The sequence below is a fragment of the Panthera tigris genome, chromosome A3 (assembly GCF_018350195.1).
Source record: "Panthera tigris isolate Pti1 chromosome A3, P.tigris_Pti1_mat1.1, whole genome shotgun sequence".
Lineage (NCBI taxonomy): Eukaryota > Metazoa > Chordata > Mammalia > Carnivora > Felidae > Panthera > Panthera tigris.
In genome coordinates this window covers 83,596,237-83,620,660 of record NC_056662.1, presented here as the reverse complement: position 1 = coordinate 83,620,660, position 24,424 = coordinate 83,596,237, and the positions used below count along the sequence as shown (strand labels likewise).

General features: G+C 40.0%; 1 long non-coding RNA gene across 1 annotated transcript; it reads left to right on the top strand.

Annotated features, from left to right (window-relative positions):
• The first annotated feature begins 14,674 nt into the window (after positions 1-14,674).
• Positions 14,675-17,905, top strand: LOC122237034. Its single transcript, XR_006215230.1, has 3 exons — positions 14,675-14,806; positions 15,196-15,289; positions 17,514-17,905. It is a non-coding gene; the product is annotated as an uncharacterized LOC122237034 (long non-coding RNA).
• Positions 17,906-24,424: the final 6,519 nt, after the last annotated feature.

Sequence of the window (24,424 nt, the reverse complement as noted above, 5' to 3'; positions counted from 1 at the left end):
GAAGAGGAATGAGTCTGAGATACAAAAGAGACTGAGGGATGTATTATGAATATTAATACTTCTGTTAACAAGGCCTTAAATGTGCCTTCCTTGTATTGAAGCCTCAAAGGGACCCATGTCTCAAAATGGACTTGAACAGGCTCCCTGCTGAATCATAATCTTCTAAAAGCTGATAAATTGCTCTCTTCTGGGGAAAGAAAGGAACTTCAAAGCAGACATTCCTCGGGAATAAGGATTTAGAAGTTAAAAAATAATAATAATTAATTTCATTTAAAATGTTTCAAAAAAGCAGGAAACTACATCTCTATAGTTTGTCACTTATTGCAATGGAATTAAAGCCTTTACCGTGGGTTGAGGATAGGAAGTCAGAAAATTAATAACGTCAGACATGTATTCACCTACTAAGTTCACCGAGGACTGGTGCAGGCCACACGCAGGGAATGCGTGGAGCCTGCAAGATGTGGAAAAGCAGCAGTTACACCAAGAAAGCACTGTAGTGAGTGACCTCCACGCCTTACCTCATTCACTTCTCACAGTGCCACTGTGAAGTAGGCTCTTGCGTTATCCCTGACTTCACAGATGAGGAAACCAAGCCTGGGAGGATAAAGAACTCTCTTAAGGTCGAGCAGATATTCATTGGTGGGGCCAAAATCACAGCACATTTGAGCCCAACTCTTTGAATCACGGTGTCACTCTGTGAACTTGCGAGACCTTGAGTTGCAGCGGGAGCAAGTAAGTGGCAGTAAAAGTGAAGAATAGGTCACATAACTAAGTGAGAGGCCAGTATGAAGACAGGAGAATGAATCCATAATCCCCTTAAATGCGCCATGACCATCATACCTCCCTGCCACTGTGCAGGCTGATCCCCCTGCTGGGAAACCTTTCTTCCTTTCTTCATCCCCATTCCTGCATTCTCCTTGTACGTGGGCTCTCCACTGTCTTTATGACTATGTCACTTCCTGCTGTGGGCGCTCCCCATCTGGCACTCCTGATACTTCTGTTACAATAGGTTGCATTATAAAGTGTGCTTTATATATGTCTCTGCCATTGGATGCTAACATCTCAAGAGCAGAACCAATAGATAGATGACTCTTATTTAATTGCCCTAGCTTTTAGCACGGTGCTAGCACATAACAGGCATCTATAAAATAAATGAATTAATAAATGACTATGAGGATAGGAGAAGTGGATGCCACGTTTATGTTATAATGAGAAAACTAATTTGGGCAAAGGAAAGTAACGTGAGAAGAAAAAGCCAAAACAGGAGTGTGGGGTCAGATGATGCAGGTCATTCATTGAGCACAAGGTTAAGGTGCTTGGATTTTAGATGTTATCAGCAACGGGAGGCTCTGTAGGCTTCAGGCCAAGGGAATGGCATGATCTTTGCAGTTTAGTCAGTTTCCACAGGACTTTAGCCACAGAATAATTGGGAAGTTAAGGAAACCAGAAGGGAGCTGACTGATAAAGGACAGATCTGGTGTCATTAGTACTAAACTTCAATTGGCTTTATCCTTTCCTTGAGACGTATGCACAATAAGCGTTGACTCAAATACTGGACATATCTACTTGATAATAATATATATGTTCATAACTTAGTACAAGCCAGGCATTCTTATTTGTTATATGTATTCCCTTTTGACCTTCACAACCAATCAGAACCAAAAGAAGCCCAGTTATTTATTTTCCTTATTCTAGGAAGCAGCTTAAGTGTTATTTTCCTTATTCTAGGATACCTTAAGTGACTGGCCCGTGGCAATACAGGTGGTAAATGGTGGAGGTGAGACGTGACCCCAAGCAATCTCCCTTCAGAATTCCACTACCCCCAATACAGCATTGTCACTTGGATACCTCGCAGGCACTTCAAACTCAGTATTTCCCAAAGAGAATTCTCAATTTCTCCCACACCCCAAAAATCATTCCTTCCCAGCCTGCCTCATCTCAGTAAATGCAACCATAATCCACCAACTGCTGAAGCCAAAATAAATTTAGTCATCGTTCATTCTTTTATGAAATTCACCCCCTCCCATCTGAACTATCAGTCTTGTCCCCCAATATATTCTTAATCTGTCCACACCTTCTCCATCTCCTTTGCCTCCACCCTGGTCCCAGACACCATCAGCTCTCACCCAGACAACACAATCACCTCCAGACAGGGATTCCTGTATATTGCCCTGTACAACCTTATTCTTGACACAGCAACCAAAGCAATCTTCTAGTAATTGCAATGTCACATTACTGCTTGCTTAAAACTCTCCAGTGGCATCTCTTACTTTTCTTGGTCCTGACCAGTGGCATTTGGCCTTCTCGTTCCCTGGAATGTTCTTCTTTGCATAACTGTCTTCTCATCAGTCAAGTCTTGGTTATTGTAACCTCCTTGGAGAGGCCTGCCCTGATTACTTTGTCTAGTTAAGTCCTCTGCCAGGTACTTGCTATCCTATCACACGATCTTATTTTCTTTATACTTGTAATCTACCTGAAAGTATTTTCTTTATTTGTTGGTTGACTTTTATATGAATAGGTCTTTTATCTAGAACTCAGCTCTCTGGGTAGTGGCCTTTCTTCTTTTGTTTCATTTATCCCATCATACCGAGTAACTAGAACAGTGCCTGGCACGTAGTAGGTACTGAATAAACGTTAACTGCCCCTGGTCAGTAAAACACTGACCCTGCTCCTTATGTTCTGTGTAATGCAGAACAAGTGATTGGACTCTCTAAAATCTACCCCATGGAGTGATCATGAGACTTTCATGGTATGAATGGTGTAACATACATAACATAGTACTTTGTACATATCAGGTGTTCAATTCACTTCTGTCCCTGTCTCAAATACACAGAATGCATATCCATGTGTTAACAACATTTCTTTTAATTATTTATTCCACTGTCTGTTTCTGTTACTGATAAGCATCCCTCCTGCTCTTCCAACTTCCCTCTTATAATGCTCCATTATGCTTCTTTTTCTATTGTCTGAAACAGCACTGGGAAAAGAGGTGCTCCTGGGGTAGGGTCATGTGACCACAAAAGCAGATTTTGCTAGTCAAAAGTGTCCAATAAAGATGGGAAGTTGCTTCCTAAATGTCTCTGGAAGTCTGTGGTTTAGTTCACAATATCTTCACAGATTAAGTTAATGCAAATAGCAGATGTATTTTGTAGCAACAAGACAAATGTTCAGCAGAATTAAAGTTATTCATGTGTAGTCACACTGGGAATATTTGCATGATATTTTGCTAATTGCTCCAAAATCTGACTTATAGCAAATAAACAAACGGGGAAAAAATAAACCAGCAAAAATTAGCCCCAGGCCTCTCTAGATTCTCTCAAAATCCCAATGTCTTTCTTCAACCCCTCAACCTTTTTCTCTGAAAGCCCCGTGGCATTGCTTAGTCTCCCAAGCATGTTTTTGGACCCATCATTTCTGTGGAGACATTCATGGTTTTCCTCTGGTAATGAGAGGTCTTCAGAAGCACTGAATATTTTTCTCTCACCAACTCCCAGTGTCCTCCTCAGACTTCAAATCTGTCTGCTTACGTCTCCTAACTAAAGGATCATAGTGATAGATTGCATCACTTGAAGACAGTGTAAATTTGTCAAGACTTCTTAAGATATTTCAGATGATTTTTTTTTTGTCACTATATATGAGGTGCATTACTTTCTGAGGGCTGACAGAACAAAGTGCCACAGACTGGGCTTGAAACAACAGATATATATTGTCTAACAGTTTGGAGATTAGAAGTCTGAAGCCAAAAGTCTCAGTAGGGTTGGTTCTGTCTGAGGGAGAATCTGTTCCACACCCCACTCCGAGCCTGCTGTGATGGCCGGCAAATCCTTGGCATTCCTTGGCTTTTAGATATGTCACTCCAATCTCTTCCTCCATGTTCACATTTTCCCTGTGTACCTCTGTCTACATATGTCTATCTTTCAGGACACCAGTCACAACAGGTTAGAGGCCACTTTACTCCAGTACAACCTCATCTTAACTAAGTACACGTGTCACAATCTTATTCCTAAATAAGGTCACATTCTGAGGTACTAAGGGTTAAGATTTCAGTCTATAGTTTCCAATTCAACCCCTAACAGTAGGGGTTTCCAAACTTTAATAAACATAGACAAGGGCACCTGGGAGGCTCAGGCAGTTAAGCGTCTGGCTATTGATTTTGGCTCAGGTCGTGATGTCACAGTTCATGGGCTCGAGCCCTGCATCAGGCTCTGTACTGACAGCACGAAGCCTGCTTGAGATTCTCTCTCTGCCCTTCCCTCCACTCATGTGTGCACATGCATACTTTCTCTCTCTCAAAATAAATAAACATTAAAAAATATTTTTAAAAAACCACAACTTACATCCTTAGTAATTAAAATATTCAGGCACAAACCTCAATATGTTGTTGTGTGTTTGTGTGATAGAAACATACGTATCCATGTACGTTAAACATATGTAATAGACTAATTTATTAATATGTCATATATATTATAAAGCAAGCACAAAAGTAGAAAAATTAAATAATAAAAAAAATGTTAATGATGAGAAAAAAGAGAGTAGAAGCGACAGGACTTAGTTCCCTCACTCCCAGCAGATCCTCTTGTCCTCCCTTTTTTGAAGACCACTTCCTAAGTAACGTGAAGGGGATGAATCTAATGCCATGAAGTAGAAAAAGGAAAAATAAATCATTCAAGAAAGAAAAGCAAGATGACTAAATGTGAAAGATCTAAGCTAGAGCAAAACTGAAGAGTTTGTGGTTAAATGCACATCTTAAGTTCAAGTTCATCATAATTAAAATAACCCACCATTAAATTAGAAATGGGAATTTTATTCCAAAAGAATAGGAATCACCACATTCTGTCCTTTCTCTTAGAATCAGGAAAGAGTGAGGAGAATATCATTCTCCATGGCAGCAGGACTTACTGCCCCTCTGTTTTATTTCCTTTCCATCAAGAAGTGATTTTCCGGGTGGCTTAGTCAGTTAAGTGTCCGATTCTTGGTTTTGGCTGGGGTCATGATCTCACGGTTTGTGAGATCGAGTCCTGTGTCAGGCTCTCTGTCTGACACATGGAACCTGCTTGGGATTCTCTCTCTCTCTCTCTCTCTCTGCCCCTCCCCCATGCTGGTGCACTCTCTCTCTCTCTCTCAAAACAAATAAACTTAAAAAAAAATTTAAAGAGGTGATTTTTCACCAGTGTTGTTTAATCACCATGCAAGACACGGGTCCCAATGTGAAAGCAAAAGACCATCATGAACTTCACCTTGCAGAGCCCAAAGAACTTGAGAAAATGACTCTCATCCAGGTTCTCCTCTTCCTCATCCAGACATACCATCCTCCCTTTCCTCTGTGAGACCAAACATGGCTCTCGCTGGAAGCAGGCTTTGAAGAGCATGATATACTGCACAGACCATACAGAGACCCCCCTGCATGGAAGCCAATGCAAACAGCTACTGTGAACTCCTTCAGTTTCTTGATCTGTGAAATGGAAACCAAAAAGCCCATTCTGTCTATCTCAGAAGGACTTTGTAGGAACAAAATGGGAACATGGACAAAGAAATCCTTTACAATCAATTAAAAAAATGCTCTTTACTCTAAGACTATTATTCATGAATTGAGAATGTAAATGCAGCTTCCTAAGTCCTCTGTGAAAGTAGACATTGGTTCTCAGCTTTGAGAGACCAGCAAAGGAAGCTTCGTGTCCTTCAGCTGGTTAGTGTATACCTCCACATCCAATTCAGAAACATTCACAGGAAGTCAGCGACAAGGGCAGTAAAGCCAGCGCCTGGAATCACTTCCAGCTAAGAGGAATAAACCCACATTTAAACTAAAACATCAGAGTAAAATCTACAGTCTTAAATTTCCCTGTCACCAGTACCTACAAAAATCTTAGAGAAAATTACAGAAAAGCCTATCACATTGTTATTGCTTATTGTCTATGAGCTCTGTTGTCGATCCACATTCATCACAGCCATCTCACTTGCTGTTTTTTCCTTCTGAAGTTTGCATTTTGGTTTAAGATTTTAGGACCTAGAAGGGTTGAAACCATGGAGCTCTGAAGACAGTCCTGCCTCCTGCACAGCCATCGCTCAGAATACTGACTTCCTTTGTGGTCATACGGTGAGGCCATGCCTCCATGAGGAGGACAGATTCCATCTTGAGAGAACACTCCCCACACATTACCCACCGAGTGTCACCCAAGGGCCCACGGATAGAACTCCTGTGCAAAACCATTTATAGGGGCTCTAGCACATGCGTTCACTCAGAGTCATGCTCAGTGTCATGCCCCTGGCTTCTCCAACCCAACAGCCACTTTAGGGCTTCCCTTCTCTTCACCTCAAATCCACCTCCAAGCTTCCTCCTTAACCACAGCTTGTCTGGAATCTCCTCATCATCCTCTCTACGCAAGCTCTAGAAGTCCAGGGCAAAAGCCTCTCCCATCATTTTTAAATATGTTTAGAAATTCCCATTCTTCTTCCATCCACTCTTCTGTAATCATCTGACAGGTCATCAAAGAAACATCTGACAAGTCTTCTTTAGCCGGCGTATGTGTAGATACGCGGGCTAAAGCTGCCCTCCTCCGGTTTCACAGTCCTTTTCTCCTCCACTCCCTTTATGTTAGTCATCTTGGTTTCAATCTGCCTCTGAATCAAGTACTGCTTCCTGTTCAAATCTGCGCTGAACTTTATGTGCCCCCTACACGGGCCCATGGAAAACTCTTCTCCATCATAGGAGGCACGTTGGAAGATGACAAAAACAGGACCCACTCAACTCTATTTCAGAGTAAGAGAGGGCTTAGGGCTTTGAAGCTGAGAGTTAAGATCAGAATCCAACTTTGTGATTAAAAACTCTGTGTTAGGGCACCTGAGTGGTTCAGTCAGTTAAGTGTCCAACTTCGGCTCAGGTCATGATCTCAAGGTTCCTGAGTTGGCACCCCACGTCAGGCTTTCTGCTGTCAGTGCAGAGCAGGCTTTGGATCCTCTGTCCCTCTCCCTGCTCCTCCCCTACTTGCACTCTCTCTCTCAAAAACAAATAAACACTAAAATAAAATAAAATAAAATAAAATAAAATAAAATATAATGAATAAATAAATAAAAACTCGGTGTTTGAGGGCAAGCTCTCTGAAGCTCTGTTTCCTCATCTGTAGAGCAAGGACAGCAATACCCACCTCATGGGATTTTTGTGAAGATTAAGTTCAGTGAGATAATATGCCAAGCTCCAGGAACACTGACAATATTCAATTCATTAATAGCCACCTTCCCATTTTGCACAATACATCTACAGGTAGCAAGCTATTCTAATGACAAAGCTGAAGCTAGCAAGGCTTTACATTAGAGATCCTGGGGTGCCTGGGTAGCTCAGTGGGTTAAGCACCTGACTTCAGTTCAGGCTGTGATCTCATGGTTCATGGGTTCGATCCCCACATAGGGCTCTCTGCTGTCAACACAGAGCCCTCCTGGGAGCCTCTGTCCCCCATGCCCCGCTCCTTCCCAGCTTATGCCGCTGTCTCTCTCAAAAATAAATAAACATCAAAAATTTTTGATAAAAATATAAGAAAGATTAGAGAGTCACAACCCTGGCTGTACAATTAATTCACTGGGAAGATTTAAATCCCGATGCCCAGGCCACATCCCTGACCAACTAAATCAGCCTCTCTGACATAGGACCCAGACATCAGTATGTTTAAAGTTCCCCCAGAGAAGTTCACAGTGCAGCTGAGGTTGGAAACCCCTGCTTGAGATCATGGTGTTTGTTTTTCCAAAGTGCAAAAGATGAGAAGTCCTCGGCTTGCTAACCTTGAGGATGAAGTGAGGAGGATGAAGAGGAAAACCGGCTCCAGAAGTATTCAGTTTAGCGCAGCCGTACTGTTAAAAACTACAAATTCCTTGTCCAAATACTTTCTTTTCCATGCAAGTGGTAAACATCTAAATGGACCTATTTCAATCACCAGATTTTGTGGCATAAGGCGCCCCTGGCTAAGGCCAGCAGTGGACATCAAGACAAGACTTCTTTATAAGACTTCACCAAAAGCCAGCAAGAGTGTAAGAGCATGGCACGCCTCAGCCCACCCCCCTACCCCACAAACTTGGAAGTGTAGAGTGTGTTAGAGCAGGATGTGTTCATGCTTTCTTTTTCCCTACAACCTTGAGACTGACATACCCCCCCAAAATATAAGTTTCTACTCAGCCAAATAGACAAAGCCTTACCTGAAATTTTAGGAGCCTAATTATCAAACTCAGCACAAGGACAATTTAGTTTTTCTTTCTAAAGAAAAAAAAAGGGCCCCAAATAGTATTCTTGCAGGAAGCATAAATTGTATTGCTAGAAGTAATAGCAATCTCTTTAGCTATATCCCTTAGGACTCACTTCAGTCTATTTTCTTAAGTGCTGTATTTTTAAAGCTCTGTTGCATACCTCCCTCTTAGACATACTGAACTGTACATTCTAAATTCTGAGCACTTAGTGATGCAAGGTTGGTTGAAGATGTACTCTTAGAAAAATGAGTTCTTTTATCAATCACTATTGCTATGTGAGTCCCTGGGGAAGAAATTATTCACAGATCTGCTGGCCTCAATTTAGAATTTCTTGTGTTGTTATACTTAGGGTTAGATTGATTATTGCTCAAAAATATTTACTCCTGACTGCTTATTTCTTTTTTTTTAATTTTTTTTAATGTTTATTTATTTTTGAGACAGAGAGAGACAGAGCATGAATGGGGGAGGGGCAGAGAGAGAGGGAGACACAGGATCGGAAGCAGGCTCCGGGCTCTAAGCCATCAGCGCAGAGCCCGACGCGGGGCTCGAACTCACAAACCGTGAGATCGTGACCTGAGCTGAAGTTGGACGCTCAACCGACTGAGCCACCCAGGTGCCCCATGACTGCTTATTTCTATAGGAGAAATATATTTCCCTAAATTTGGATTAAGTCATGTGACTTTCTTTGCCAATGAGATATTAGCAGGTATGATGCAAATGATGGCTTAAAATGTGCTTATACAAATGCACTTGCCCTCTTGTGCCTCTGTCATCAATACGAGAAGAGTTTGGGCCCAGAATGAGTGGATGCATATGGAGCAGACCTAACCCCAGCCAGCAATAAGGAACTCAGCCTAGTCAGACCTACAGCCATGAATCAGAATCACCCAGCTAAGCCCAGACTAGATTAGCCAACTCCCACACAACCCACAACTGTATGGGTGAGAATAAATGATTTTTACTTTAACCCACCTTGTATTTGGCATGGTTTGTTATACAGCAATAGCTGACTGATATTCACCATAAGACTTGGTGTTGAATAAATAAGAACCCACAGAGAGAAAAAATAATGGTTTTGGAATGAACTACTTATGGCTAATTCAACATATTTTTTTGAAATGAGTTGCTAGGGTGAAAAATCCATTTTATGCTGCAAAATAATCATGCTGTTACAGTCATTATTGAATGTCTATTATTAGTGTATATATAAGTAAAGTAAATAATTACTTCTCTGAATAACTATTTTAGATGGTGAAAAATTCTATATCTTTGAAGCTTAATGGAAAAATTGGCTATAGTCCATGGTGGCTTAATTATCAGTTTTGTTATTAGCTGTAGAATACTAATCATTACAATTGTCATTCATTGAGGACATACTACAGTACTTTACCAATATATTACCTCAAAATACTATATTAAGGTAGGTGTGGTTATTTTTACCCGTTTTACAGAAGAGAACATTGAGGCTTGAAATGTTTAAGTAACCTGCCCAAGGGCACCAAGATATGAAGCAGAGACATCAGGATCTGTCCCAAGTCTGTCTGGCTCAAGAGCCTAACTCTCACTACTGCCTTTCAGAGTTAAAAAGACAAATGTGTAAGCAGAATGATGCAATAAGAATAAGATCATTAACATGGTTCTTTTCCAATCAAGGATAAGTCATAACATAAATCTCTATGACAAAATGTGGCTTCCCGGTTCCCCTCTTCTACCGACCACTTTGAGTTAGTGTCTCAAATGTAAATATTCAACGCAATTAAACAAATATTTCTTTGGCCCTAATACGTACCAGGCTTTATGCTCAGGCTGAGAAATCCAGTTGAGTGCAGGACACAGTTTTTTTCTTTTTAGAAGCTTTCAGTCTAGTAAATAATTGATGTTGAAAGATCCTAACCAAAAATCCCAGTATGAGCTCTATCATGTTCTAAACGCAGAGTGAACAGATGTTCCAACTAATGATTGCTGGGGTGGGAAAGGGTGAGGGTTGGGGAGTTAGTTACATTTACTCACTGAGAATGCTCATTCCTTTCTGAAGGCAGCCAGCAGCCAAGAAATAAGACAAATTCTAAATTAAAGGGGATATCAAGCTGTGCAAGACTGCTGATTATAGTTAGAGCAGAAAGATAATGGCTGCACGAGACATTGAGCTCTACTCCATTGTGGATGAAGCAGAGTGACATGCCCAGGCCTGGTGACCCAGATGGGCGTGTTGCTGGCCAACAAATAATAAATTGAGGAAATTAATGGGGGAAAGAATGGATTCTGTATAGCATAAGACTGCCTCCCATATAAAAGGATTAAAATTTATTAAGTGGAGATATTTTGCTTAAGTGAAAAACAGAGTTGTAATACAGTGTTATGGTGCTGCTCTCCAAATGGGTCAAATTTTCTGCTGCCCCAAGACTGAAGATGACAACAGATCCAAACATAGACTCTGTTGCCCAAAAAACTCAACATTTTCCAGCCCCTTTTCTCTACCCATTCAAAAGGTGGGCCTCATCTGAGCTTCCCCCTACTTCTCAATATCATTTAAAGAGGAGGAAAGAGGGAGTTGGCTAAAGCCATTTCACAAGTGGGATGCTAAATGTCAAAAGGTATTTATCATAGAGAGAAAGCATCCAGTGTTCCATAATTTTCCTTTACCAATTTAAAATAAACTGTTCCAATTCTGTTTCATAAACAATTACCATCAGGGTACATTGATGTAATCCTGCACAGTAATAGCAAGCAATGTCATCAAATACTACATATTATCAAATACCGTATCTCTCTTTGCAAGAAGTCAAAAATTAATTTTATTCATAATTCTAATTCTTTTTTTGTAAGTTTATTTATTTTTGAGAGAGAGAGAGAGAGAGAGCATGCATGCACTGGCAGGGGAGGGACAGAGAGAGAAGGAGAGAGAGAATCCCAAGCAGGCTCTGCACTGTCAGCACAGAGCCCCACACAGGGCTCCATCTCACCATTCATGAGATCATGACCTGAGCTGAAATCAAGAGTCAGAGGCCTGACTGAGCCACCCAGGTACCCCTCATCATTCTAATTCTAATTTCAAATGTGGCAACATCCTGGAAATGTTGCTTGCTACTTTACCTACATTACTTAAGTGATCTGAGCTTCAGTTTCCTTACCTGTAAAATAGGAATAAGAAACCTACTGAAAGCATTGTTACGAAGGTCAGAAGTAAAATACAAAGGACACTTTGCAAGATGCAGAGGAGAAAAATAAATAAATGGCAACTATTACAGGTCTCTCTGCTATCTGAAACTAGAGCATTCCTATGAAAATTTTCATGAACCAAAATGACGCAAAGTGAAAAAGCTATTACCATTAATTTATATAGAAAAAACTTCTGTTTTTCCAGACCCCAAAAATAATCTCTCTTAGGCTTTTCTGATACCTTAGGATGCACATCGCTAATGGATGCACAAAATAAATCCAGATAAAGCACACACACATACAGTTGCAGTTCAAAGCTATGGTGGCTGGATGCTGAGATGCTGAGTGTGGTTCCTGGGGAAGGAGCTTGGTGGTGCCGCTCTTGCTGCTCACAGTGCACACTGCCTAAGTTTGCGAAAAACAAATGTTGAATGCTGCTTCTTCATAAAAACAAAGATCCTCTTTGGATTTCTTTCAGTCAGCAAAAATAGGTACCAATGCAGGTCCGTCATGAAAGCAAAGGGGTATAATCCAAACTAGAAAAACGAGGAATCATGATTATTGACACTTTTCATATTTAAAATTCTGTTATCACTTATATGTCTTAATTATGTTGTCATGTGCTTTGGTATGTTTCCTTCTGGACGTAAAAGTTAAAGCAAAGTGGCCCTAACGACCTACTACTTTGCTGTGGGTCACAAGTCCTTTGGATTTCAAAATGGCACTGTTCTTCTCTCATTGCTCCGTATGTATGGAACTGGAGTTCACAACTTTAGCCCCTCTTGCTTCCCAAGCTTCTTGGGATCTTGCTGAAACCAAAGTACCCTCTAGATTCAGGATTTAATGTTTGTTTAAAATTGGTGCCGACTCAAACGTTGAGGGAGAGATGGGATTTAGAGATGGTTCCTGTTAGTGACAGGACCCAAAGAAATCGTAGCAGCTAGCCATCCCCTTGGTCAGTAGGGAGATTGTTCCTTTCCCAGTGGTTCACAGTTTCTAAGATGGGACATGAAAGTGCTCATGAGTGGGTCCCAGCAGGCACTGGAGTTGCAGCCTACCCCCTTCCCCAGCCAAGTCATTACCATCATCACACCTTGGCACAAATTATTATCTTATTGGCTATTAGCTTAGCCTAGAAAACCTCAGCCAAAAGGAACATCAGTATAGTTAGAAAAATAATCTAACAGTATTTTCTTATGATGGATGATGTTAAAAACACCTATTCCTCGCCCCCCCCCCATTCAAATTCCATTTCTCTTCTTTGGAAATGAGCAACTCCTTTCAGTCTTTCTACGTAACAAAAAGTCCAGTGAGTCAAGGGGTTTGAGAGCTGGTATTTTCCTCCCAGCATCCATGCTCCCCTTTCTTTTGGTAGCAATGCCCAAATTTCTTTTGGGGATCATGTGCAGTCTCAGTGGCCTCATCACACAACATGCCATAACTACCAACAACTCACTCATCCATTCTCCTCTGATGGACGTTTCAGTTATTCCAGTTTTTTTCTATTGAGAACAGAATGGCTATGAATATTCTTTTGGGGCTGAAGTTAGTCAGAGGGGGTTTCTGTTGCTTACGACCACAAAATATAAACTTATCTGTGGGAATACGGAAAATCCCCAATTATCATGTATCATTATTTATAGATGTAATTCATTGTTCTTTATTAGGAACCAATTATTTTACAAGTATAGGATTTAAGGAATTCCCAAGGGCACTGTAGCACGGTTCTGATTTCACGAAGAGAAGCTATTCCATTCCTCTTGGTTTCTGGTCATCTGTCATCTACCAATTGTGGATTTAATTATAAAAGACTTTAATCAACTGACTTCTCTTTCTTTCCTAATGAGAACTGGATAGATAGTTACCTTTCTAGCTTAAAAAAAAAAAAGGCAGGGATGACACAAATTGCTAATAAATATTTGCAAAGATGCTCAAACTCATTAGCAATCATGGAGATGCAAATTAGGACCACAATGAGAGACAGTTTATACACTAGATTGGCATAAATTAAGACATAATATCAGAGATTGAAAATGTGGATTTATGGGAACTTATATTCATATTTGCTGCTGAAAGGAACGCAAACTGGTAGGACCACTGGGAAAAAGTGTGGCAGTGTGTTGTAAAGTGGGATATTCAAATGCACTACAACCCAGGGCAATAATCAAAGAACCTTTTGCCCATATGTCCCAGGAGACATGAATAAAAGTATCCCTAGCAGTTGTGTTCACAACAGCCGAAAAAAATCTGGGAAACAACTTAAAAATCCACCAGCAGAAAAATAAGTGAACAAATTGTACTATAGTCACATAGTAGAAAATTACAAAGCAAGAAAAATAAATAGAATTTCACAAACAACATGGGCGCATCTTAAATATTGAGTAAAAATAGAAAGTCCCAGCAGACTAATGCAAGGTGTATCATTTTTATAAAGCTCAAAAATCCATCAAAGTCAAGCAACACTCTATAGGGAAAGTCAGACAAAAAGAGAGAGAATGATTTTTAGTACAACAAGCAATGTTCAACACAAAGTTCATCTCCAGACTTGGAGGAGGCAGAGGCACATGATGTGGGAGGAGCATACAAGCAATTACAACCATGTTTGGGTTCTAAAATTGAGTGGTGAATCCACAACCATTCATTTTACTATTCTGCTTCATTCCTTACATGTATGTTATGTGACATATATCCCCACACTGAAGAATGGGATAAAGAAAAAGAAGCCAGAAGTAATAGCTTCATCCAAGAGCATTGTAAGAGCCTAGAGCAACACCGAAGATATCTGGGATATATTCTGAGTTCCCACTCACTTAATACCTCAATAACCTCTCCTGCTCTGACTCTCTTTTTCTGTATCTAACTCATGTTTTTCATAGACCACTTCCCAGGGAGCAGTCTGCAGCATTCTAAACACTTACAAGTCCTATAAACTGAGATAAGCAGAGTGAGAGAGTAACCGATCTCTTATAATTTTGCTAGTCACACATGCTTAACGTGTACATTTTCTTCATAACAGAAGAGACCATTTCTATCAGAACCACGGGGTTAATGTATTCTTTCCTTTCCCATCTCCCACCCCCAGACACTAACCAACCCCTCTGGGAAAAAAGCTTTTATCTTATCAGAGGCTGATGCTTTGGGGATAATGCAGCAATATTTTATTATTGCTGCTAATATGTGCATGTGGCTATAGATGGAACAATAGGCAAAGAACATTGCTTTGTTCTATGAAGTCATAAACCTACATTGACCAGTTTAAGTGGCTTCCTTCCTTTGGCAGCTGCCTTCTGAAAGATCTGGATATGCCTAGGTCTAATAGAAGGTCTTTGGAGGAGATTTTTGCCCACTAAAGAGAAGTAGAGAAAGAGATCTCTGTCTAAGGCTACTACAACTAACATGGTTCAAGTGTATGATCAGGGTATGGGAAAAATCTTAATCTTAGTCTTAGTCACTCTGAGTTTTAAAAGGTGACAAATTGTTAACAATTATAGTGCCCAGGCTTAAAAATGAATGCAGAAATGGATTCAGTGGTGTGGCATACACAAAAAAATGTGGTTTTCTGGCTAATGCTTTGTTTCAGTTACTCCTCCACTCATATCATCTGTACCTTTTGCAATAAAAACTTGGATTGGAATACTAATCCATATTTATATTATCATGTTATGTTATGTTTGTTATGTTATGTTTTATGTTATGTTGTTTGTTATGTTATGTTATGTTATGTTATGTTATGTTAGTTATGTTTAAAGCAACCCAATTCTCTAGCTGAATTTCCCCCAGGTCTAATACCATTTAATTGTATCTTAGGGTTGCTTTCTTCAAGGAATCCTGATGGAGAGCTGGACTTCAAATGTCTTCTTCCTTGGGAATAACATGAATAGGGAGCAACAGCAAAACAAAAGTGAGCAGACAGGATGAAGTGTATTCAGATTGTATCACAGAGGCATGCTAATATAACATCATTGACTACAACACTATGCCAAACATTCACGTAAAGTTATTTTTGGAAAACAATTGATTATTTCTCCATAGAACCAACCCTCACCACAGAGAATTCAAATCCTTTTTTAAAGCTATCCCAGACATACTGAATCAATCAGGAAAGTCCAGGTTATGCTGCAGTAACAAAAGAGACCACATATCCCAGTGGCTTAAAACACAAAGGTGTAATTCTTGCACTGACTATCCTGCACAGGCTGACTGAACACTTATCTCCACATTATCTGACTCTGGAACCCAGATGTGTAAAGCCCACACTATATTAAATGTTGCTGATTGCTAAGGCTCAGGAAAAGAGAAAGTGATAGTGGTGATTCATGTGCATACTCTTAAAGCTTACAACCAGAAGCGACTTTCAAAATCTCCTCTCACATTTCAGTGGTTAGAGCAAAGGCCATTCCTAGCATAAAGGAGGCAAGGAAGTATCCTACCAGCTGCCTAGAAGTAGAAAAAGACAACGATTTTGCAGACAGTAGACATTGAAATAGATCTTCTTAACAGTCATCAGAGATATATTCCTCCCAGGCTGAAGGGTGGGCATGATTTTTCAAACAGGTTAACTTTTAATGCTTACTAAAGCACAGGGCTAATGCTGATGAAAACGTATGGGCAGACGGAGAAACTCTTTAAATCAGAACCCCAGTCTGGAGTTGATATTCCAAATGGATGGCTGTTACTTCCAGACCCTGGAACCTGAATAAGGTTCTCAAAACAGTTTAATGGTATGCACCCAATGATACTGGTAATTTTAGAACTGTAGCTAGTAGACTTTCCATTTTTAATATGCAGACTAAAAGTGAACATTTCCAAAAGAAATTTTATCTTCTGAATTAACATATACCAAAATATTTCAAGCTATGGCTACAGAGCAAAATTATTCATTATTTTTAAGGAGCCAAGAAAAGAAAATGTTGTAACTGGGAACTTTAAAAGATGAATGTGAAAAGCCAAAATGCTATAAATGTTCTCTGTATGCCAGAAACGCCTGAACTTTCCATTTTTACTAAATTACATCTAATGTAAGCACATTTGGCCTTTTCCTTGCTTCCTCATACTATGATATTCCAATCAAACCATTTCAATATAAACTAAATCTTGATCCAATACTATTATCTCAACCAGAAGCTCATTTTAAAGCAATATAACCTTTAATGAGATATATGTACAATGGGTATGAGCAGTGATATACCTAAAAAGCTGTTTCTCCAGAAAAAGAAGATACATTGAATATATTATTCTAGCATCACCTTCACATTCCACTTGCCAGGGAATTAGGGGCAATAGCCTATGTGAGTTTTCAAGGAGTGAGAAGGTTCACTATGAACTTCCTCCCCCTCTTTCTTCTTTTTTTTATGTAATACTTGATTTTCCAGGAGAGAAGGAAGAGCACTAAAGCCCATGAAGTATTATTATAACCTCTCCTTGGCATTAAAAGCAGGCAGCAGAGAAAGAAAAGAAGTTAATCCCTGTGAAGACCCCCTCCAGCTTTACTACTACACAAGTGCCCTCAATCTAGGGCAGGGCTTAGCAAACTTCTGTAAAGAGCTAGATGGTTAATTTATTTGGCTGTGCAAGCCATGAGGTCTCTATTGCAAATATTCAGTTCAGCCATTGTAGTATGAAAGCAGGCATAAACAATACGTAAACAACTGAGCATGGCTCTGTTTCGATAAAACTTTATTTATAAAAACTGGAGACTGGTTGTATTTGGCCCATGGGATCAGTTTGCTGATCCTTGCTCTTGGTAAGAAATACAGCCTAATGTTTGAATCTTAGATATGGCCATCGGTCTGCCTGGCTTCTTGTGTTCTGTCACCTTACTACCTTTATTTTTCTTAATCAAACCTGCACCTAGCTTCTCCCTCCAAATATTTCTTTCCTTTCAGAACCACGATAGCTGTTGAGTCCTGTAGGTGAAATTTCAGGAAAGAAAAATTAGCCCCCTGATGTATATTTACCTATAAATCTCATCAACCAATATCACTTATTAGCTAGTAATGTGTGAAAAGCTCTTTATTAGGTCTTGAGCCAATAAAAAGGAAAGTAGCAATCAGCCTTTGCCTCAAGGAGCTAAGATTTTTATTAGAAGTGTCATGAGAAGAGGTAACTTTGCATTTCTTTGACAGAAACATGAGTGGGTATATAAGAACAAATGAGAGAAGACAAACAGCAAATAGGTGTCTGGAGTTAGGAAGGTGTCCACGAGCACTAGGAAAGTTCAAAGGCTGGAAGGTCACTGGAGAGCCTGGGCAAGAAAGACTCATATGGAGAAGGAAGCACAGACATCTAAAAAAGAAGAGGACATGGCTTCTTCCCACTTCTAAATTATTTTCCAATTAGTCTGACTTCCTTTGAATAATGGGCAAAGGTCAACTTAAACTTCCCTCTATTGCCTCACCACTCTCCAACCTCCTCACTGCCTCCACCCCAACTCTACAGAGGAAAATCCCTGATGTGGCTCCAGACCGATGGCACTAGTATGTCCCACCACCAAGCCAGGGTTGGGAGTGGAAGATAAGGGTGGGGTGGAGAGTCTTCCAGTGTGACTGAAAAGGATGTTTACATCTCAAGTGTACCTGAGGCACACTCCCATTAAAATCTCACATTTGGCTATTATTCTTTGGGCCCCTGCCTTTCTTTCTCCCATGAGGCTAATGTGATAGGAAGGGCACGGGATTTCTTCCATATTTAAGAAGGCAACTCTAACCTCTGTTCAGGTTAAGATCCAGGAAAATAAAGGCAGTGGTCATGTCATTAAGTCTGTATTACTCTCTATCAAAGATCATCTGAGACTCACGTGGGACAGTCCAACACACCAAGATGAGAGGTTCCATGCAGTGCGTGGTTTAGGGCAAAAGTTTGCATATCTGCTACAGATTGAATTTTTATACCTCTGCCAAAATTCTTATGTTGAAGCCTAATCCCCAGTGTGATAGCATTTGGAGGTAGGACCTTTGGGAAGTGATTAGTGCCCGTATGAAAAAGACCTCAGAGAGCTCTCTTGCTCCCCTCCTGCCATCTAGGGACACAGAAAGAACACAGCCATCTATGAGGAAGCCGGTTCTCACCAGACACTGAATCTGCCCACACCTTGATCTTGGACTTCCCAGTCTCCAGAACTATGACAAATTAATATTTGTTGGTTAAGTCACCCAGTCTGTGGTATTTTTGTTATAGCAGCCTGAACAGACTAATATGATATTTACTTGATGAGTTTTTGTCTAGAGTCTCCCCCAGAACATTTCTCTTGAGCAGAAGTTTCTTTCCTTTTTCTCTCAGAAACAGGGCAAAGATCAAAGATCCCTGTTTTACACAGATATGTTCATACACAAGGAAGAAAACCTCAGCATGTTTGCTTGATCAGGTTAATAACATGCAGTGTGGCTATGACACTGAACTGTAGAGAGATTTCTCAGCCACCCCACCTCTCAGCTGTGCCACCTTGGAGAAGGTAGTTAACTTTTCTGTGTTTCCGAATCTCATCTCCAAAATAAGCATCATTACTTGATCTACCAACTGTACAGGATTGTTAGTAGGATTCACTAAAATAATGGTTATACAAGTATTCTATAAATGGAAAAGCTATTAACAATATGAAGAAGTTATAATTACTATTATGATTGACATTAGAAATTTTAATCAAGCTAGAAATAATGTTTTTGTCTCAAGCACTGAGTAGCATACTCCTAAACCAGTATTAAGCTCCTAATAGATCAGGATAACATTTATCAAACCAAGCCTCCACAGATTACTACTCCGGAAGATCTTAATAGTGATGCCATTAAAAAGGTTTTCCAAGGGACTCTGGAAATATGGCAGTGGTAGTAGCAGCACAGTTGCTAGATCTCCCAGGATCCCTACATAAAAATTGGCAGACCAATTAAATAGCAAAACCAAAACTCATAGACAAATTTAGAACAAAACTCGATAGCAAAGTAGTCCCATAATTCTCAAAATATAAGCAGGTGGAGATAAACCACCAATACCCTGAAGAACAGCATGCTATCACATCTGTGCAGGTAAAAGCAGAAGGAAGCAATGAGGTGAGGAGAAAGCCAAAATGGCGAATAGGTATTCACAGAAAAGCTTGAGGCTAATATGAGAACAGCAGCTGAATCTAGGAAGGATTTTGCCCACTTAAACAGTCTGGCCACCATAAAGTGTTGAAACTGACTTTTCATAACTTGCTTCCCAGACAGAGCTCCACACTGAAAGGGCTAGGAGTGGGATCAAATTAGAGCATGTTAGGGATGAGAGAGATGAGGAAAAGTAGGTATAGATAAAAATAGGGAAGGGAAACAGAGTCAGGAATCTCTGAAAACAAGCCACCATATTTTTTAACACTGTGTAAAAGCAACAGAAAAGATAGGTCCATGAAGTTTGAAAAGCTATCTGAATCAAGGCTTCTTATAAAAGTTCAAGAAAACTAATTTCACGTTAAAATGATCCACAGAAAAGAATTCCATAGAAAGTTAGTATTGGAAAAAAGAGAATAAAGAGCAGAATATTACTGTTGTAGAAAACAAGAGTGTGCCAGAAAGACATAGTCAAAATATAGACTAGAACTGTAGCATCCTGGGGCACTGGGTGGCTCAGTTAAGTGTCCGACTCTTAGTTTTGGCTCAGGTCATGATCTCATGGTTTCATGGACTGGAGCCCAGCATCAGGCTCTCCACTGGCAGCATGGAGCCTACTTGGGATTCTCTCTCTCCCTCTCTGCCCCTCCCCCCCCCACATGCTGTCTCTGTCTCTCTCAAAATAAATAAACTTTAAGAATAAAAAAAAAAAAGAACTGTAGCATCCTATTCCAAAATAGGATGAGTTAATGAGTTACTTAATGAACTCATGAACTTAACTAAGTTAATGAATAACTTAATGAGTTAAAAGACATTAAGGAAATGATACAAGACATGAAAGAAAAACATAAGCCAAAATAAAAACTCAGAAATGAGATGATAAACTCAAGGAAAACCTAGGAAAAAAATTTTTTAATCATAAAACTAAACTATATTTAAGATGGCTGATTCCAGGAATGGGAAAGGAAATACAGAAGATTAGGTTAGAAATTCTTGATATACCAGAAAATTCTCAATAATTAGCAGGCCATGTCCAAAGGACTCAGAACACGGCTGGAGGAGGATCTCATGGCCAAAGATTCAACAAGTTGAAGTTCAATAGTTAGAATCACAATGAATTAAACTCCCTCACATATAGTTTAACGCATGAGCTCATAAAGATATTTGCCCAATAAAAGCATTTTATGTTAGAAAGTCAGGGGAAAGCTGAGTCAAACAGGTTTTTTTTCCTGTGGGGCTTTTCAGAACTATTAAAATGTGTTGTAAATCTAAAAGGGGAGATATACTGAATGCTATCGAGGCTAAGATGTACATTTGTTTTTTACACTCTAACATCTGTGAAATTGGGCTGCATCTTCCAATCAATGGCATGACATCATTTAATTAACAGTGCTTTTCCTTTCTTAGTAGTACATAAAATAATGGTGCATCTTACAATCACCGGTTTCTTAGATTCTGTGAAATACAACAGCATACTTCCCATTCCATTCATTCTACCATCGGTAATTTCCCGTAGCACACACATTCATGGTTCTATGCTCAAGAAATTTTACATTTGAATAAAGCTACAGATCACACATTGGCCCTCAAAATGTCCCAGAATTCCTCTAACATACAGACATTTTACTTCTCCAACTGGTAAAACACTTTCACTTTTGGTAGCTTGTCTATGACAACTCTCACCACAACTCCTGCCCCCGAGGTGGGCAGTGACCTCACCCTATGTTTTTTTCTTAACTTACCCCAAGCCTAAGCAGCTTTTTTAAAGACGGTTATTTTTTACTGACTAGCTGGTACAATTCATGTGCTGTTGAAATTTCCCTTAAAAGAGATGCCCTGAAAATACAGGTTTTTATCTTCCTTCTTTTAAAAATGTCTATTAATATTATGCTCCTCTAGGGTCTAAGAGAACTGGACTAATGAATTCTTGAAGGATACCTAGGTTATTTCGTCCAAAATATGTCTCCTCTCACAAAGCCACCTTGGCAATGCTGGAGAAAGCCTATCCTTATGGAGAGGACATTGAGTTGAGATTTTGTGGATTCATAACAAAAGAGCAAGAAAGACATTTTCAACTAGAAACCCAACAGATACACAAAACAGGTAATAAAAACCAAAACAGTAGCTTCTGACACACAGATAATAATGGTAGAAACATGACAAATAGATCACAAAGGAAGGTGACCCTTGCCACCTCCTCACCTATTCACCAAGCTCATTAGCTGCTGGCATCTGTGTGGCCATTGGTGCCAGCAAAGGGCCACTGTGGAAACAACTGAAGCTTTTTCTTTCAGGAAGTCACATCTAGAAAGTCATTGAAGAAGGATTTTTTTCCAAACTACAAAACCGACATGTCAGACATGTCGTACGGTCAGAGAACATGTACCCAACTTGAAGTGTCGGCTACTGCCACCAGTTTCTGCCTCAGGCACTGGATTAAGAAGGAGATTATCTTGGGGCACCTTGGTGCTCCGTTGGTTAAGCGTCCAGCTCTTGGTTTCAGCTTAGGTCATGATCTCACTGTCTGTGAGTTCGAGCCCACCTGCGCTGGCAGTGTGGAGCCTGCTTTGGATTCCCTCTCTCCCTCTCTCTCTACCCCTCCTCCTCTTGTGCTCTCTCTCTCTTTCTCTCTCTCTCAAAAAATAAATAAACTTAAAAACAATTTAAAAAAGAGATTATCTTAATTCTAGGTCAGCTCTGGAGGTTAGAGGAAGCAAGGATGAAGAGCCAAATATACAGATGGATAGACAGATATATAGACAGACAGATAGTTAATTATTGTGCCTCCATTTCTATATAATAGATATTAGGCATATCCTTCTCCTATTTCTGTTCCATCAAGCAACTCTACCTCTACTCCTTGGCAGTAACAAGCAACTCCAGAGAAAACTTCTCTCTTTGCCCCTCTTTTTCCCTCTCTTGTTCCCTGTCTCTTCTCCCCTCTCTGATTCTCTCTAAACTAAAAATGTAGGGGAAGAAATGGCATTAAGAGTTTGAGACAAATGGTCAGAGTCAGTGGAAGGACAGTTGTTCCAGTTCTTTTTTTCTACATTAGTGCTTGTTCCAAAAAGAAAAAAAAAAACCTAAAAATTTTATTTTGGGGGAAAAAATGAAAATATACAGTGAAGAAAAGGGGAAAGATACTGGAGTAAGGGTCCTGTGTTTGAGTTCCAATTCCAATTTTCCATCACAACTTAGAAGTATGTTGATGTAGGCTTTTTTAAGCCTAAGTATACCCTGGGCAACACGATATCCCCTTTTGTCATGAGCACACAGCTGCCTCCATGTGGCCTCACAGCACTTGTCAGAAATCATCTTGGGATCACTAAGCCACGTAAGGTGGCCTTATGGGCTCATGGGCATTGGCCTTGCAAATGAAGAACAGTGAGGTAGCCCATCTGCAGCAAGATGCGCACACCTGCACAGCCCGGGATCCATTGGAATGGGCAGTTCCAGAGTCCCAAGTGCCCGTATCACGGTCTAGAAGTCTCCTTGGCATCACAGACAGAAGGGAATTCTCTCTCTGTTTCTTCCATCCCCTTTTGGGATGGACACCACTTTACAACGCTAGTGATATTTTGGGGCATGTGTAGGAGTATCCTTGTCAGGGTTTGCTTGTAGTTTTCTGAACGTGGGACCAATGCCCTATACCTTTACCTATACCCTTTACATCACCTAATACAGTCCTAAGCACATTAGCGGGCATAAAAATGCATGTTAATAAGTGTTGATTTTAGAATTCAATTCCAAAATTGCTTGTATATTTTTGCCTATAATGTATAAAATTGTACCATATACACGCACCATGTTCCACATACATCTATGTGCCATATGCAGTTATCTTTCATCCCCATTGCACTGCTTGGTTAGTATACACACTCTTATTTCCCTGGAACATTCTCCTTCCAGTCTCCTGCTCAATACACTGTGTGGCTCTGGTTGTCTATTTTTCCCATCAAGATTCACAGAGTTATCTGGTATTTTACAAGCAGTTGAAATTGGACAATTTCAGCTATGCAACAGTCCCAAATACATGAGTTTATGTACCAATAAGAGGAGCTTACGGTTTCTATATTTTCTGGTTTCACAACACAGTATACTAGTTTCAATGAGTAATTTTTGGTTTTTACCAAATTTGTCTTTTACTTAAAGCTTCTTTATATATAAAACTCTAGAGAACTGTTTGTGGGAACAGAAATGTGCCAGAAAACTCAACCATATAAACGAAAAAAGAAACAAACCATCATGCTGATAGGAAAAGCACATATTTATAGGGTGAATATCGGACTGGAAAGCAGAAAGACAGTAAAAATATTCAAGGTAAATCCTTGCATTTTGGGCACTAGCAAGCCGATTCCCTATCACCAACATTTATGGGGCTTTTTTCCCTCATTGTTACAGAATATCAAGGCACTGAGGCAATTTTTCCTTTACAAAGTAGGATTAGCTTTCCATCCTCCTCCCTCCCCACATTAACCATCTCCCCAGTGGCTACACACAAGAACCATTTATATTTACGTTAAAAATGATTTGGCCTATGTACACTGCATTGTTTGACAGGGAAGATGGATGTTCGCTTATAATTAAGTTTCAGCATAAATGACATCATTCAGGAAGATAAGAGTTCCCTTATTCCCTCTCTGCTGGTTTTCTCATAGGATACTGTGGGCTGTATGAAGATTCTGATGATTTTTCTCTGCCTTCTCATTAACAAACAGTACTGCAGCAACTCAGTTACCTCTGAAAATCTGGAGGAAATTTTCCCTAATTCATCAGCTATCTCTTGGTCCTTTACTTTTGGGAAAGGAAGGGTGTAGAGCCTTATCACTTGACGTTCTGATACAGCATAGACATCACCTGGATGTTTGCTAGAAATGGAGGATCTCGTGGTCCCGCAGACCTGTGGAATCTAAACCTGCATTTTAAAAAGGTTCAAAGGAGGGCGCCTGGGTGGCTCAGTC